Source organism: Paroedura picta, chromosome 1 (genome assembly GCF_049243985.1).
Source record: "Paroedura picta isolate Pp20150507F chromosome 1, Ppicta_v3.0, whole genome shotgun sequence".
Classification (NCBI taxonomy): domain Eukaryota; kingdom Metazoa; phylum Chordata; class Lepidosauria; order Squamata; family Gekkonidae; genus Paroedura; species Paroedura picta.
The window spans coordinates 29,681,484-29,696,213 of record NC_135369.1 but is presented as its reverse complement, the minus strand read 5'-3'; the positions used below and the strand labels follow the sequence as shown (position 1 = coordinate 29,696,213).

General features: G+C 44.4%; 1 protein-coding gene across 7 annotated transcripts in view; it reads right to left on the bottom strand.

Moving 5' to 3' along the window:
* Positions 1 to 9,584, bottom strand: part of NCOA1 (nuclear receptor coactivator 1) — a 321,680-nt gene extending 312,096 nt beyond the window's left edge. For 4 of the 7 annotated variants that reach the window (XM_077331659.1, XM_077331668.1, XM_077331677.1 and 1 more), the window contains exon 1: positions 9,137 to 9,583. The gene's annotated coding sequence lies outside the window, so the exon portion shown is untranslated. Of the gene's footprint in view, positions 1 to 8,090; positions 8,363 to 8,857; positions 8,926 to 9,136 lie in introns of those variants that run through there. The other 3 variants (XM_077331693.1, XM_077331632.1, XM_077331641.1) reach the window with 3 other exon arrangements.
* Positions 9,585 to 14,730: the final 5,146 nt, after the last annotated feature.

Here is a 14,730-nt window from a genome sequence, read left to right as displayed (position 1 = left end):
AGTTCTGCAGTTGGGATGGGCATTAGTTGGCTCATGAGCTAAAATTTGGCCCAAACTTAGAGCAGAGCTCTGGAACCGATGTTCAGGGAAGGTGCCAGACTTTTAGCTGGTTCTGTTTGGGGCCAGCTATTTAAACCGAATAGCTGAGTGACAGCTGCGGGGGAGATTTTTTTGTGGGGGGAATTTATTCTATCACAACTCAAAAGGCAAGAAAATGCATGTCTTGTAATCTCAAAGCAAGAGTATTAGCAATATTTGGTTAATTACCCAGCACTGCATTCTCGTGCAAGTTTTTTGCCATTCTTATCTTGAGAAAGGCAGAATATACCAGGATTTCCACACCCTTTAAATGTAGCGTCATGTCCGTTAAATGCAAGCTGACTATTCCAGCCCTTTCACATGATGTTGCCCACATCCAGCATCAGGCCTGCTGAATGCTCACTACATCCTTCATAAAGCGCTTCTCTGAGAATCCCCAAAAGTGGATTCACCACCATAAAAAGTGCAAGCGACTGGAGCGCAACCAGCAAGCAACCAGCAGAAGGAAGGTATGGAGGCTCAAATGTACAAAGTCATCTGCACTGTCGGAAGGTAAAGGTATCCCCTGTGCAAGCACTGAGTCATGTCTGACCCCTGGGGTGACGCCCTCTAGCGTTTTCATGGCAGACTCAATACGGGATGGTTTGCCATTCCCTTCCCCAGTCATTACCGTTTACCCCCCAGCAAGCTGGGTACTCATTTTACCGACCTCGGAAGGATGGAAGGCTGAGTCAACCTTGAGCCGGCTGCTGGGATTGAACTCCCAGCCTCATGGGCAGAGCTTTCAGATTGCATGTCTGCTGCCTTACCACTCTACGTCGGAAGGTATGGAGGCTCAAATGTACAAAAGTTGTCTGCAGTGCCGTCTCCATTGGATATAATGGAGGAATGGAGGTACCCTCTTCGGGAGCCCTAGATGTGGACCCTTTGGACATCATTTTGAAATTTGGAGAGAAGTCAGGGAAGAGCCTCCCAGAGCTACCCTGAAAGTTCGGATGTTGTACCTCAAATCCGTACCCCTCCCCCAGACCTCAGGAAAGGCAGGAACCCCGACATTCCCATTACAGACTATGGTGCTATTGACTTCTATGGGCGCTGAAGCAGCTGCACTGGGCCTTTCCTGCACAAGCCTATTCATGATCCCATAAGGGGTGGCATTCAAAAGCACTATGCATCTATGATTCTATGCATAGATATTGCAACGGAGAAGTATGATTTTTTAAATAAAAATATTAGCGGGCATCGCAGGACCTTTAAACTGTTGGAGGAAGGGGATTGGTTGTGTGATTTGATTGACAGGTGGAAGCATGTCACGTGTAAGGAGCAATGCTCTCTTCCGCCTCTTCCAGCAGCAGGTGAGGAGGGTGAGACACGCAAAAAGAAGGCAGGCAAAGGCAAGACAGCAAAAAGGCTAGGAGAGCTAAGGGGGCCATGATATATAATGTCATGCTTTGCCATTCCACGGCCATGATGCTATTGTTACAAATGACCTAAATGTCAAAAATGTCTGATTCAACTAGACTTTTGATGAACTTCAGAATATAATTTAGGGGAAAGTTGCGAGCCCACTGCAACACTGTGATCAGATTAGTGATAATACAAATGAAAAAGTTGGAGTGTACTGGTAAAACTGCCTATCTGAATTGACTTGGAGATGTCCAGTAAGCAATTGTGCTGCTATCCAAGTTTGCTTACTCCTGATCTAAAGTGACTTTTTCCGAGTAAAGCCTTTTTCAGGAAGTTCTCTCTGCTGCAGGATCTGCTGCAGGATAAGCTGCTCCCACAACTCATGCAAATTTTAGCGGCAGCCTCAAAGGCGTTTGGGGAAGCAGCTGTGGGGAAAAGAGGTGCAGAAAGGACAGGGCAGCCAATTGAGTTACCCGGGGAGTATGCCAAGAGCAGATTAATAATATAATCACCAGGCTCAATTCAAGGTACAGACATTACATACGTCTTTCATGGCTTTCATCCCTTATATCAGAAGAACTGCTTCTCCTCCTATGCCACCTCAACAGCATCATCCATTTGAGCAGGCCTTCTGCAGGTGCAGCCCTGCACAAAGGCTCATGCACATAAATTCTGTATTGCTGCCTCTCATTTTTTGAATCACCTACCAAACAAGGTTAGAAAGATTCCCAGTCTTCTGGCTTTCTGCAAACTATGGAAAACTGAATTATTCAGGAGCTACGCTACTGTAGCAAAATGGTTCAAGGAAGTAGAAGCACAGGGACTGAACTAGAGCAGTCCAATCTCATCCAATCACAGAAGCTATGCAGGATCAGCCCTGGCTAGTTATTTTGGATGGGGGAGCCCCCCCCCCAAAAAAAATATACCAGGATTGTGATGCAGGGGCAGGCAATGGCAAGCCACAAAAAGAGGTCTCTTGCCTTGGAAACCATGCAGGGTCGCCATACGTCAGCTGTGACTTGACGGCACTTTCCGCCACCATATTTAAGTAACCCTATGACCCTATGTAATTCTTCATCATTTAAACTGTCAGGTTAGCAATTCTGCTTTGTTTCAGATCTGTTTCAGATTTCTGCAATCTATATCCTATCCGGGTGTATACTGCTGACTTACACTGTTGATTGTGCTGACTCACATTGTGTAATCTACCTTGAGTCTCTGGGAGAGAGAAAAAGTATAACAATAATAAAAATAAAGACATACGTAATTAGGTTCAAAAGCAAGGAGCCCTAATTCATGTCTTGCATCAGGGTACAACTGAAAAGACAGAAGACATCAGGGTGCAAAGGGCATGCTTGGCATATTTGCCAATATTTGACTGGACACCCAACTCTCAACCAAGTTCTTACAGGAAACTTTGGCTTACTACAGCAGCTCACTTCTTTTAAACTTCACATTTGCTTCTTGTTACCCAATACCACAGTTTAGGAAACATCTATGAAGAAATAAACATTTGGTAGCTCTTGAAATTACGCTAACCAGCAGGCCTGCACAGTACAAGGACATCGATAAGACCGACGTAGTTGTCGAGCTAAGAGTAACTCACTGGAACTACTTTAAACAGCTTAATCTTGAATTATTCGCGCACAAAACTGACCTGAACACCCTCTTCCCATCACCACTCCTGATGACAACTGAGCCAGTAACCCTCTATTCCTCTACATTTTTTTTCTGATATCTAGTCTATATCGTTGTACTTGTAGTTTAAACCCATTACTGCGTGTCCTCTCCTCTGCAGCCAGCAGAAACAGCATCCTGCCCTCCTCCAAGTGACGACCTTTCAAATACTTAAAGAGGGCTATCATGTCCCCTCTCAACCTCCTTTTCTCCAGGCTGAACATTCCCAAGTCCCTCAACCTATCTTCATAGGGCTTGGTCCCTTGGCCCCAAATCATCCTCCTCACTCTCCTCTGTACCCTTTCAATTTTATCTACGTCCTTCTTAAAGTGAGGCCTCCAGAACTGCACACAGTACTCCCGGGGTGGTCTGACCAGTGCCGTATAAATGGGACTATGACATCTTGTGATTTTGATGTGATGCCCCTGTTGATACAGCCCAACAGGGGCATCACATCATATTTATTGTATGTCAATAGAATAAAATGTATCTAATAAAGATTCAAATATACAAACTATGGTTACTTGAGGACAGAAAAAGAGGTAAGCAAATGTAGAATTTTCCCTTTCAGCTCAATATTTTTTACTTTCCACAAACTAAATGCAAATCATTGCACAAGTGACAAATTAAGTGTTAACACAGCACAACAGGATTAAAATAAATGCAAAATAAATTATCAGCAAATCAGCAAAAAACAAATACTAAAACGGTGTTTGTAAACAGCCTATGTAAACTGCCCCAAGACGGTATGTCCAAGAAGGGCAGTATAAAAAAAAATCAATCAATAAATAAATAATAAACAAACACCAAAATGACTACTTCTACAGCTGATGCTAGAATCTAACCAAATGAAACATCAGGCAAGCAGCTGTAGGGAGTGCATTCTGCCACTGGGGTGCCACAACAGAAAAGGCCCTGCTTTCTAGTATCACTCTAATACTGATAGCCCACACAGCACCAGAGGCAAATACCTTAACTCAGGGGTAGTCAACCTGTGGTCCTCCAGATGTCCATGGACTACAATTCCCAGGAGCCCCTGCCAGCATTTGCTGGCAGGGGCTCAAGGGAATTGTAGTCCATGAACATCTGGAGGACCACAGGTTGACTACCCCTGCCTTAACTGATCATGGAGTATATGGGAACAGGTGGTCAAAATTCTATAAAGCTCTTAAGGCCTTGGGAAGCCCTATCTCCCCTCCCCCTCTCAATTTCCTTTTTTCCCTTTAACACCAACAATATGTTTTGGTAGTGTCTTAATCAAAAGTTCTCACTTCAGCTTAGCATTAATGAAAACAGGCTCCTAGACTTTCCTGCCCTGCCAACCCAAGCTAAATGGAAACAGTGACCCCTAAACTACCAATCAAAGACACCTTCTTTCATTTAATGCTTAGCTAATATTTTAGCTTCCCTTTACTTCAAGAAATATTTCAGTACAACTTTTTCATCATCAAATAGGAAAGTATCACAGTGTCAAGGAAACATGATACATTAAGCAGGGCAAGAATAGCTTATAACATCTTGCTTTTTATATATAACAAAGCACTTTTATTTGCAACTGATACATTGAGTATGCAAGAGCTATGAAAGGGATTTATTCTTGCACCTTGAATTCCAACAAAATTGTGTGATTCTATGCATATTAACTCTTCCAAGAAGCAAACATTATCTCCAAACCATCTAAAGACTGAACTGTAATTCTGTAATAACCACCCTAAAAAATTCACACACACTTCCTCAAATCTCTCTTTTTAAAATGCATTACACTCTGGAAATAGGGCAATATACACATTTTGGAAACAGTGTTAAGACACAAGACAATTATTCCTGTAAGTCACAGATCACATTTGCATAAGAATCTGTGAATTAGTCACACTTATGAATAGTCATCTGTTTGCTCAAAAGACAAGTTGCACCCCCCCCCAAAAAAGGGAAGAAGCTCAACCAATGTGGCTAAGAACTCTACTCATTAATTAATCTTCAAACACCATACTGAGTTCTTGGGAAGAATCAGACAAGGGCACTGCTGCAAAATTTGCTAAAGTGTTTCCAAGCAGCCCAAGAGATCTCTCTGGTCAAACCAAATCTATATATTTTTTCAGATAGCTGCCAGATAGCTATCATCTATAATCAATAACATTCATTCAAAAGGAATGTCAGCTTCAACTACTAATTCAATCTTAAGTAAAGCATTTCAGCAACATTTAAAAAACAGTCTTCACCATGCTGAACTGTTTTCTTCTTTGCTGTTTGGCAAAAAAAAAAAAAGCCTTCTGTTGTAAGCAAATCTAAACTGTTATCAGACTTGTACACATAATCATAACTGGAAAGTACAGAGGCCGAATCTGCCCACTGTTCCTCGTCAGGTATACCTATTCACCAACTACCACTGATCAACCTATGCAATTTAGACAAGAAAACATGCAGAAGGAAAAACAGGAAATACACCCAATTACTGACCATAGTAATAGTCCATAGTGCTTAGTCGGTTAGTTTCTTAAGAATTCCGTTTGTCTCTTATCAAAACCTACAGCTAGATTTGTGATCAAATCTGAACCTCCAGGTTGAAGTTTTTCGCATCTTAACGGAATCCCTAAAACTGAAGAATATGCCAAAAGACAACTGTTTCCAGTTTTCTTCTGCTTTCCTTTCCCAGTCCTTCCTTTTGTTTAAACTCACACACAGCTTTAATCCACTTTAATGAAATTACTTGGCTGGAAGCCAAGTCTGCCCAACTGGGCTCTACTCTTTCTTTTGCTGCTGTATTATAAGATTTTTAGGAGAACATTTTAATGTATCTCATTGTGCATAGTGCTTTCTAACCAATTTTGCACTGCTAGCCACTTCATCTTATAAATGAAAGCAAATTAATGAATGGATAAATACGGAACTCAATAGAGCTGAACTGACGTCAAGTCTGGTATTCCAACCCAAAGTTCATTTCTCTCACACAAACTCTTGCCCTTCTTCCAAGGAGATCAGAGCTACGGGGTTGCCCCATAAGGCCCTCAAAGAACTGAAAGCCCCAGCCACTGCTGAAGTATGACACTTTGTTCTTAACCGTAACAGCTGTTCCTGTTGGGTGGCACAAATCGGTAAATCACAGGAATACATAATAATGATTAGGACAACCATTCAGTTAGCAAAACAACTGTATGTGCAGAAGAACCACACAAGCAGATACATTTATATCAGCCCACAATGGAAATCTCTGCTTTCAACCACCATTTATTTCCATGCTTTTTACGCAGGCAGCTCTCTTGGGCTCCTGCCTTTAGGATTGATTTCTGAAGAGATTCAAGGGGAGGAGGACCCTTCTTCCAGAACGAGGGTTTAAAAAACTTCAAAGTTTCCTACAGAAGACTGAAAGCCATATACAAACATAGAATTAAGGAACGTAAATGTAACACCAGTTAGTGGTGCCATAGTATGCCTCCAAGTACAAGTCATTAGACTGTATATTAGACATAAACATATTCAGTAAACTAACTTGATAATCCACAGATTCGCTGAGTGCTTGGGAAAGCCATTTATAAGAAGCCAAGTCACTTAGAGGCCAACACAAATTGGACATTTTGTTAAACAACTAACAGAGCCCAGAGTTAGATGAGCCCCATCCTGGATGGGCTTCATTCAGAGACCAAACTGCTTCAGTCTCAAACACCATCTAGTGAGCTCAAATTACCTAAGAAGCCATTTGATACCTCATTACCATCTTGATTTCCTTTAAACCAGTAAAGCTGTATGACTGTGTTGCTTATTCTCCCTCAGCCCTCAGAAAGAGGAACATGCAAACAATTAATGTACACGAAACTGTTTGCTGCTGTGATCTCAACTGGCCAGAAGACGCATCTTCTTGCAAAATAAAATAACTATTCCTCCCAAAGATCCACCTCCAGCCCACTCTCTGTGTAATGGCGACTTCGATTTGCCGATTCCTACTACTGTGTAACCACACACACACCCATTATCCTTTGCACAGCTTCACTCAGGGCACCCACCAGATCACCCACCGCATTCCCCCTCCCCCCAAGCCATGTTTACTGTCACAGCATACTTGAATCTCAACAACAAGAAGCAACTTTGCTAAACCAGCTTTTCAAAAATATACACATTTCAGAAGTTAAGGAACCTAATTAAATTGGGGGAGGGGTATTTTTAACAGAGCTGATTCCCTTCCTCCCAAATGTAATTTCATGGTTATTCACCTCAAGTGTAAGAGAGTGTCAGCATTTGACAAAATTAAGCAGACATAGAAAGCACTGCACAAAACACTATACTAGAATTAATGTGTGTCAATTTTTAAAGTGCCACAGGACTCCTGTTTATTTGAGCAGAAAGCGATTGTTACTTTGAGGGCACTGCTGTTCAGCTGCCAAAAACTATTATAAGCTTCCTCCCAAACTGTTGTCCTTTCAGTCTCCCAGTGCACTCTACTCCCAGACCACCTACCCCCTGGTCTCAAAAAACTCCCGTTGTCTCTGCCCTCACACCTTGCAGCTGGCCACGGATGACAGTGGAGCAGTGGAAACTCCACCCCACTTCCCTTCCTACTTTGCAAGGGAAAGATCTCATAATGAAGGTCATACACACACACCCCACACACAAGCACCATGGCAGTGGGGACCAAATCTAGTGGTTCAGAGGCACACAGTGGTATTGCTCCTTCATTCCTGCTATTCATTTGTTGTGGAAAAAGAGATGAGGCAGCCCAAGGACCACTTTCATTTATTTCAATATGGATGGAAGAGACAGTGCACCAAATCTCACGGCAAGCCCCTTCCTCCTTGACACTGTCCGTCAATCCCCTGCGCCAAGCATCCCACTCCATTTCTGAAGCACTTAGGTCACTAAGCACCCATCCAGTCCCACATTTGGGTCTCCTTGGCACCTTCCCTGGGAGCTAGCTACCCGTGACTAAGACTGTCACATTCTCCACCCTGGGTTTTAGGAGTCTCTTCATTTCTCACCTTTTCCTTTGCACTTTTATTGAGGGAGGGTTCCAATCTGTTCATCTTCAAGTTTCTCAGGCCCCTAAACTGTTCCCATTTGACCTTATTTAAGATCTACCACTGCCCCAAGCCAGGTCCACCACACATGTGTTTCTGGGTACGGTGTTGCATTGTGCAGACCAGGGCAGAGAGCACCCTCAATCTTTTCCAGAGGGAACAGGACCTCAGGAGAGGGATCTCGGGGGACGGGGCCACTCACCTATTGCCTCCTCCCCCAATATCCCTTTGCTTTCAATATTCGGCACACTTTCCCCAACCAATCCCCTTTGCCCAGCACAATTTGACACTTGCACATTCCCAGGGCTCACAAAGCCCACGGTACAAACCTTCCCCTCCCTCTCCTCTCCTCCGCCCCCACCCCCCCTCCCGAAAAGAGTCTCACTTTCGCACTGCTCCTCCCCTTCCAAATCACGGCGCTGAAGCCCTCCCCCGCCCCCCTGCCCCTCAAGCCTTCTGCATCCTCCTCCCTCCTCTGCCCACCGCGTTATATAATCCCCTCCCCTCCTGGGCTCCCCCGGGCACTTCGGCTCCCCGCCCCCTCGCCCCCTCCCCAAAACTTGCACCCCGCCCCTTCTTCGGCGCCCTTCCTTGCAGCACCCCCGCCCAGAACGGACTTCCCCCTCGCCTTCCTCCCAATGACACTTCTCGCCAAGTAGTTTCTGGGCCCCGAATACCTTCCGCCCCCTGCCTTGCACCCCCCCCCCCAGTCCCCTCTTTATACCTACCGCCTCTTCCCAGCCAGAGTTACTCCTCCTAAGCACCCCCACACACACACACACTCCGGGTCGCTCACTCACTCACTTCTGCGCCCCGCCTCCTCCTAGCGCTTTTTGCGCCCCAGCAGAGCACTCCTGCGCCCCCCCCCCCCCGCTGCCCTCCATCGCTTCTCAGCCCCGCCCCTCTCTCGACAACGCCCCCCCATCCTCAATCACGGCTCTGCCCCCCGCCCGCCCTCCCTCCCGTGACAGCTGCAGCGCCAGGCGCCCCTCGCAGCCTCCGCTCACCTGCCGCCGCTGCCTCCTCCTCCTCCTCCTCCTCGGCCGGCCGGGCGGGCGGGTGACAGCCGCCGTCGCCACCGGCCTGGCTTTCTCTCGCCCTCCTGCTTCCCTGCGGCCGGGCAAGGCCGCTGCGGGGCCGGCGCGCGGGAGCGAGCGGAGAGCGCGTGGGGCGGCGCTGCCGGGCTGGCGCGGGCGCTGGCTGTGCTGTGCTGCTGGGGCCCCGGCTCCCGCTCTGGGGCTCCTGGGCGCCCGGGGCCCCCCTGGCTGCGCGCTCGCTCTCCGACGGCTCCTCCTCGGATGGCTGGCTCGGGCGGGGACAGGGAGGAGCGGGAGGCGGGACCGAGCAGGCCCAAGGCGGCGGCGGCGGCGGGGGGAGAGAGAAATGGAGGCGGCGGCGGCGGTTGCTGCTGCTGAAGCGATTTCGCCCCCCTGCTCGCCTCAGCCTCGCGCGGCCGCCATCTTGGGCTGGATGGCAGATGGGGATCGAGGCGAGCTGGTGCGGCGGCGAGGGCGGGAAGGAGCGGCGGCGAGCCGAGGAGAGCGGCAGAGCAACGCGCCGCTCGCTTCCCGCCTCGCAACTGCGGTCCGCTTTTTCATGCCGACTTCGCAGTTCCGTCAGGCAACGTCCCTAAGAGTATCTCTGAGCATACGCAGAGTGGTCAACTCATTCTGGTCGCAGCAGGGGGAGAAAGTACGCTTGAAGAGCTGCTTCCAAGAAAGCACGCACTATCTGTTTGTTTATGGGACCCAAGGAAGACTAGGCAGCGTCAAGAGACAGTGCATGCAGTCAAATTTCAGGAGGCATCCCACAACTAATGAAATAGGTCTAAGGGAACAAAAACTAGAAACAATGCCAAAATAGTACCAGATATGTTATCTGGCATTGAGGAAATCAAATTACACAAATAGGAAACGCTAGTATCCTTACCTTTGCTAAAAAATAAAAAAGCACTGTCTGGTCTTGGCCTTATTCCCTTTCTAAAATAGCCCTATTGAATGATTGTTTAATTTATTTAAAATATTTTGATGCCTTTTTAACCGATTGGGGGTCCCCAAAACCCCAACATTAAGACTGTTTAAAATGCATTAAATAATACAATAAAATCCCATAAATATACACAGGATTTACACAAGATGCAGAACCAGAGAAGTGCAGGAGTTTTCCTGACTTCAGCCAAGCCTTTCCAAAAAATGGGAGCCTAGGCTTCTCAGGTGTCCTTTTATAGGCAATGTGTCCTTTTCGATGTCCATCCTTTTTAAGGCTATCTTTTAAAAATGATGGAACTGTCCTTTTCTGGGGTTGGAACATTAGGAATATTCCTAGTTAGAAGCAATTATCACAGCTTAAATAGTAGGGGCATTTGAAATGAAATTTGTCATAGTGATGATTTATTTGAAGTAAGCTGGAAAATATGTCCTTTCTTGCTTTTCAAAATATGATAGCTCTATGGGAGCCACCATAGAGAAAGCACGTGCATTTCACCCATTTGCAGGGTGGCATCTTCAGAAGTCTTTGCTCAGATGATCAAAGCCATTGCTGTGGACCATAATAGAGGCAATCCTGCAAATATGAGGGATGAAGGATTTTGTACATGACAAAGATTATCTTGAATTTAATCTAGTAACTGAAGAGAGATCAGTGGGTAGCTGTGTTGGTCTGAAACAGAACAAAGTTTGAGTCCTGTGGCACTTTTAAGATCAACAGAGTTTTATTCAAGGTGTGCTCTTGTGTGCATGCACACTTCTTTAATAAAATGTGTTGGTTTTAGGGGTGCCACTGGACTCAAACTTAATTCTGCTGGTAACTTATAGGTAATCAAAGGACTGACTGCAGGTTGGATATAATATGCATACTCTGCTTACCCCCCAATAATATAATTTTAAAAGTAGCCAAGATGCAGCATTCTGTACTAGCTGAAGTTTCTGAGTTGACTTCAAGGGCAGACCCGTGTAGGGTGCATTGCAATTGTCTAATCTCCATTCCTTGCAATGGATGCAGGCTAAATTAAGGCAGAGGAAACTGGAGGGGGAGTTGTATTAATTTGTTTCTCTGGTCCACTATAATTACCAAGCTCTTAGCTGATTGAGCAAGGTTCAAATGAACCTCTTAAGGCTCTGCTTCTTTCAAAGAGGAGGAGCCACCTACAAATTTGGCCATTTCATCTCCTGTGCAAGGGGCTGATTATTAAACAGACCTCAGACATGCAACCACTTTTTGGTTCAGATGCTGCTTCCCCTCATCAGCAACATCTCAGGAGAACATAAAAGCAGCCTGGTCCATCTAATCCAGCATACTGTTCCACTCAGTAGCCAACTGGATGTTCCTGAAGGTCTACTAGCAGTGCGTAGGAGACCAACCGTTCCCCAAATACTTGCCCCACCCCAGCACTGGTATTCAGGTGGCTTCTATCTCCATGAAGGTTTCATTTAGTCATCATGGCTAACAACTACTGATGGACCTATATTCTCCTTTTAAAGCCAACTAAGTATTTCAATAAAGAACTACTGCCTTTCAACTCTGCTGAAGGTTGTTTGTATTATAAGTCACTCGAACTTGTAGCAGTAGCGATGCATGTGTGGACATGGGTTGGTGGAGATTTAAGGGCCAAAACACAAGTGAGAGGAACCAGTTAAAAAGCATTTCACATAAGAATCCTATCACATATAAACATTCCCATATAAGTGCACAGACAGTTTCTGCCCTGGCTATCAATCCCTTTCATGTTAATACAAATCAGCTAATAGAAATATCTCACATGTTAAACGTCTTTACATGTAATAGAGACAGTGCATAAAGCTCAAACCATCTAGAAGAAGAAGAAGAGTTGGTTCTTATAGTTCTATTGTTGCTATAACATCTGTTGCAGCCCCTAATTGGTTGCAGCTTTCTTGTTTGGATCTAGTGATTATCACAAATCTTTTCACACTTCAAGTGTTTGATACATCAAACACCCTTGCCACATTTGGGTATGAGTCAAGTATGAGAGAAATTATGTAGTGGCATTAGAGCTGTGGAGTTGCTTTACCACAGATAAACCCACATTTACAGCCACAAGGTCATTCAGAACACTTTGCCACTGAATCATAGAGTAGGAAGAGTCGGCAAGGGTCAAGGGTCATCTAGTCCAACCCCCTGCACAGTGCAGGAACTCACAACTACCTGCCCAGTGCAGTGATCCCAATTTCATGCCCAAGTGATCCCTCTACCAAAAATCTCCAGAATCCAGCCTGGCCTGGAGGAAATTCACCTACCATCCTACAGCAGCTATTAGCAATTTCCTGCAAGGAAGGACCACAAGAGACAAACACTGGCACATCCCTTCCTGCTCACCCACTCACAATCTGCCTAAGTTCATAAAATCAGCATTTATGTCAGATGACTATCTAGCCTTTGCTTAAAAGCTTCCAAAGGAGAACTCACTACCTCCTGAGGAAGCCTGTTCCACTGAGGAACTGCTCTAACTTCTTCCGGATGTTTAGCCGAAAATAATTTTGAATGAATTTCAACCTCGTCTGACCCTCTGGGGCAACAGAAAACAATGTATATTCTATATGACAGCCCTTCAAGTATTTGAAGTTGGTTATCATCTCACCTTATTTGCCTTCTCTCCAAGACCAAGCTCCCTCAAACCTTTCCTCATACGACTTGGTCTCCAAACCTCTTGTCATCTTTGTTAGCCCTCCTCCAGACATGCTCCAGTTTCTCTACCTCTTCAGTTGTGGTGCCCAAAACTGAACACAGTACTCCAAGTGAGGTCTAACCAAAGGAGAATAACGTGGCAACATTCTGGATACTAAACTTCTTTTAATACAGGCCAAAATCCCATTGCCTCTTTAGCTACCGAGTCACACTGCTGACTCGTTCAGTGTATGGTCTACAAAGACCCCCAGATCCTTTTCACACATACTACTGCCAAGACAAGTCTCACCCATCCTATAGTGATGCATATGATTCTTCCTACCTAGATGCAGAACTTTACATTTTTCACTATTAAAATTCATTTTAGTCCAGTTTTCCAGCCTGTCAAGATCATCCTGTATCCTGATTCTGTCTTCTGGTGTATTTGCTACCCCTCCCAGGTTAGTATCTGCAAATTTAATAAACAGCCCCTCTATTCTTTCATCCAAATCATTTAAGAATATGTTGAACAATACAGGGCTCACTGTAGCCTGATCTGTTCTCAGGACAAGGCACAACTCATCCCACATGGATATTAGTGTGTGTGCGTGTGCAAGTGTAAGGGGCACTCCTCATGTACCAGTACATGGATGTAGTGCCTGTTTTAATGGCATTTTGCTAACAAGTCCTTTTGTGAAACACATTTCACAATGTTTATATTGCCTTACCAATAATTAATCAAAAATAATACAAATACATTAGAACAGCCTTTCTCATTTTTTTTAAATTGAGAAACTCCTGAACCATTCAAGTGGCATGATCATGCAGAATATGGTTGGGAAGCATAGCTGCCTGGGGCACCCATCTGGGGCACCCACCTGGGGCACCCATCAGCCATTGGGGGGGGGGAGAGTCGACAAGACCATATATGGCCATATCACCCGATAAGTGTTTAACAAATTTTTAAAATATATTAAAAATTAATTCCCACCCATTTGGGGGCCATCAAGAAACCCCAGTGTTTCACAAAACCCTTGTTGAGAAAGCCTGCATTAGATGAACATTAGATGAACATTAAATACACAGTAAAGCCTTTTTCCTTGTGGAAATTAGATGTCCAAGATGATTTTTTAAATACTAAATCCAAAATTGGAATTAAATACTAAATCCAAAACAAAATTTGGAAAATGAGTAATCCTGAGCAGTTCATGAACTATAGGAAATTTTCAGTAGGGCAAGATGAATACAACTTTTTATTGAGGGCATCCCCATTTCTGCTCCTTACCTAATGTTTCCAAATTTCCAATTTTTTTTATTATTAATGTACTTTTATGATAATGTATTTCTGAAGCATAGATAGATTGGATGGATGGATGGATATCACATACATATATATATCTATTATGTTTATACCCAGCTTTTGGATCATACATTTCTCCAGTTTCCAGGGTATTTTTAAATATATATTTTACTTTTTACTCCCTGCTTCCTTCCAGCAACATGACAGCATGCTGGCAAAGTTGTATGCTTTTATTAGGAAGTTATTCATGCCAGAAAAATAAGTATGCATAGGCCATAAAACTCCGCATTATAGATTTTAGGCCCCATTAATATACCCTGAAACATCTATTTACTTTTTCCCCACCCCACTTTTTTATACTGACTTCTTACCTGAAACATGTATCCCTCCTTTCTGTTTTTAATATTTATAATTGAGTTCTAGGGAATGCAAAAATTTGCACTCACTTTTTTTTGGGGGGGGGGGGATATTTTCACTGGACCTAATAAAAAGCTATTTAATGACTGTGGTTCTTTCCATGCGCAACACAGCTAACTACTGCTTTAATACATGGTTTCTTATTACAGTAGTATCTGTTTTAAGGCCAAAAAAAAAAAGAAAAGGAAGAAGAATTGGTTTTTATACCTGGCTTTTCACTACCAGAAAGTGTTTCAAAGTGGCTTACAATCACCTTCCCTTCCT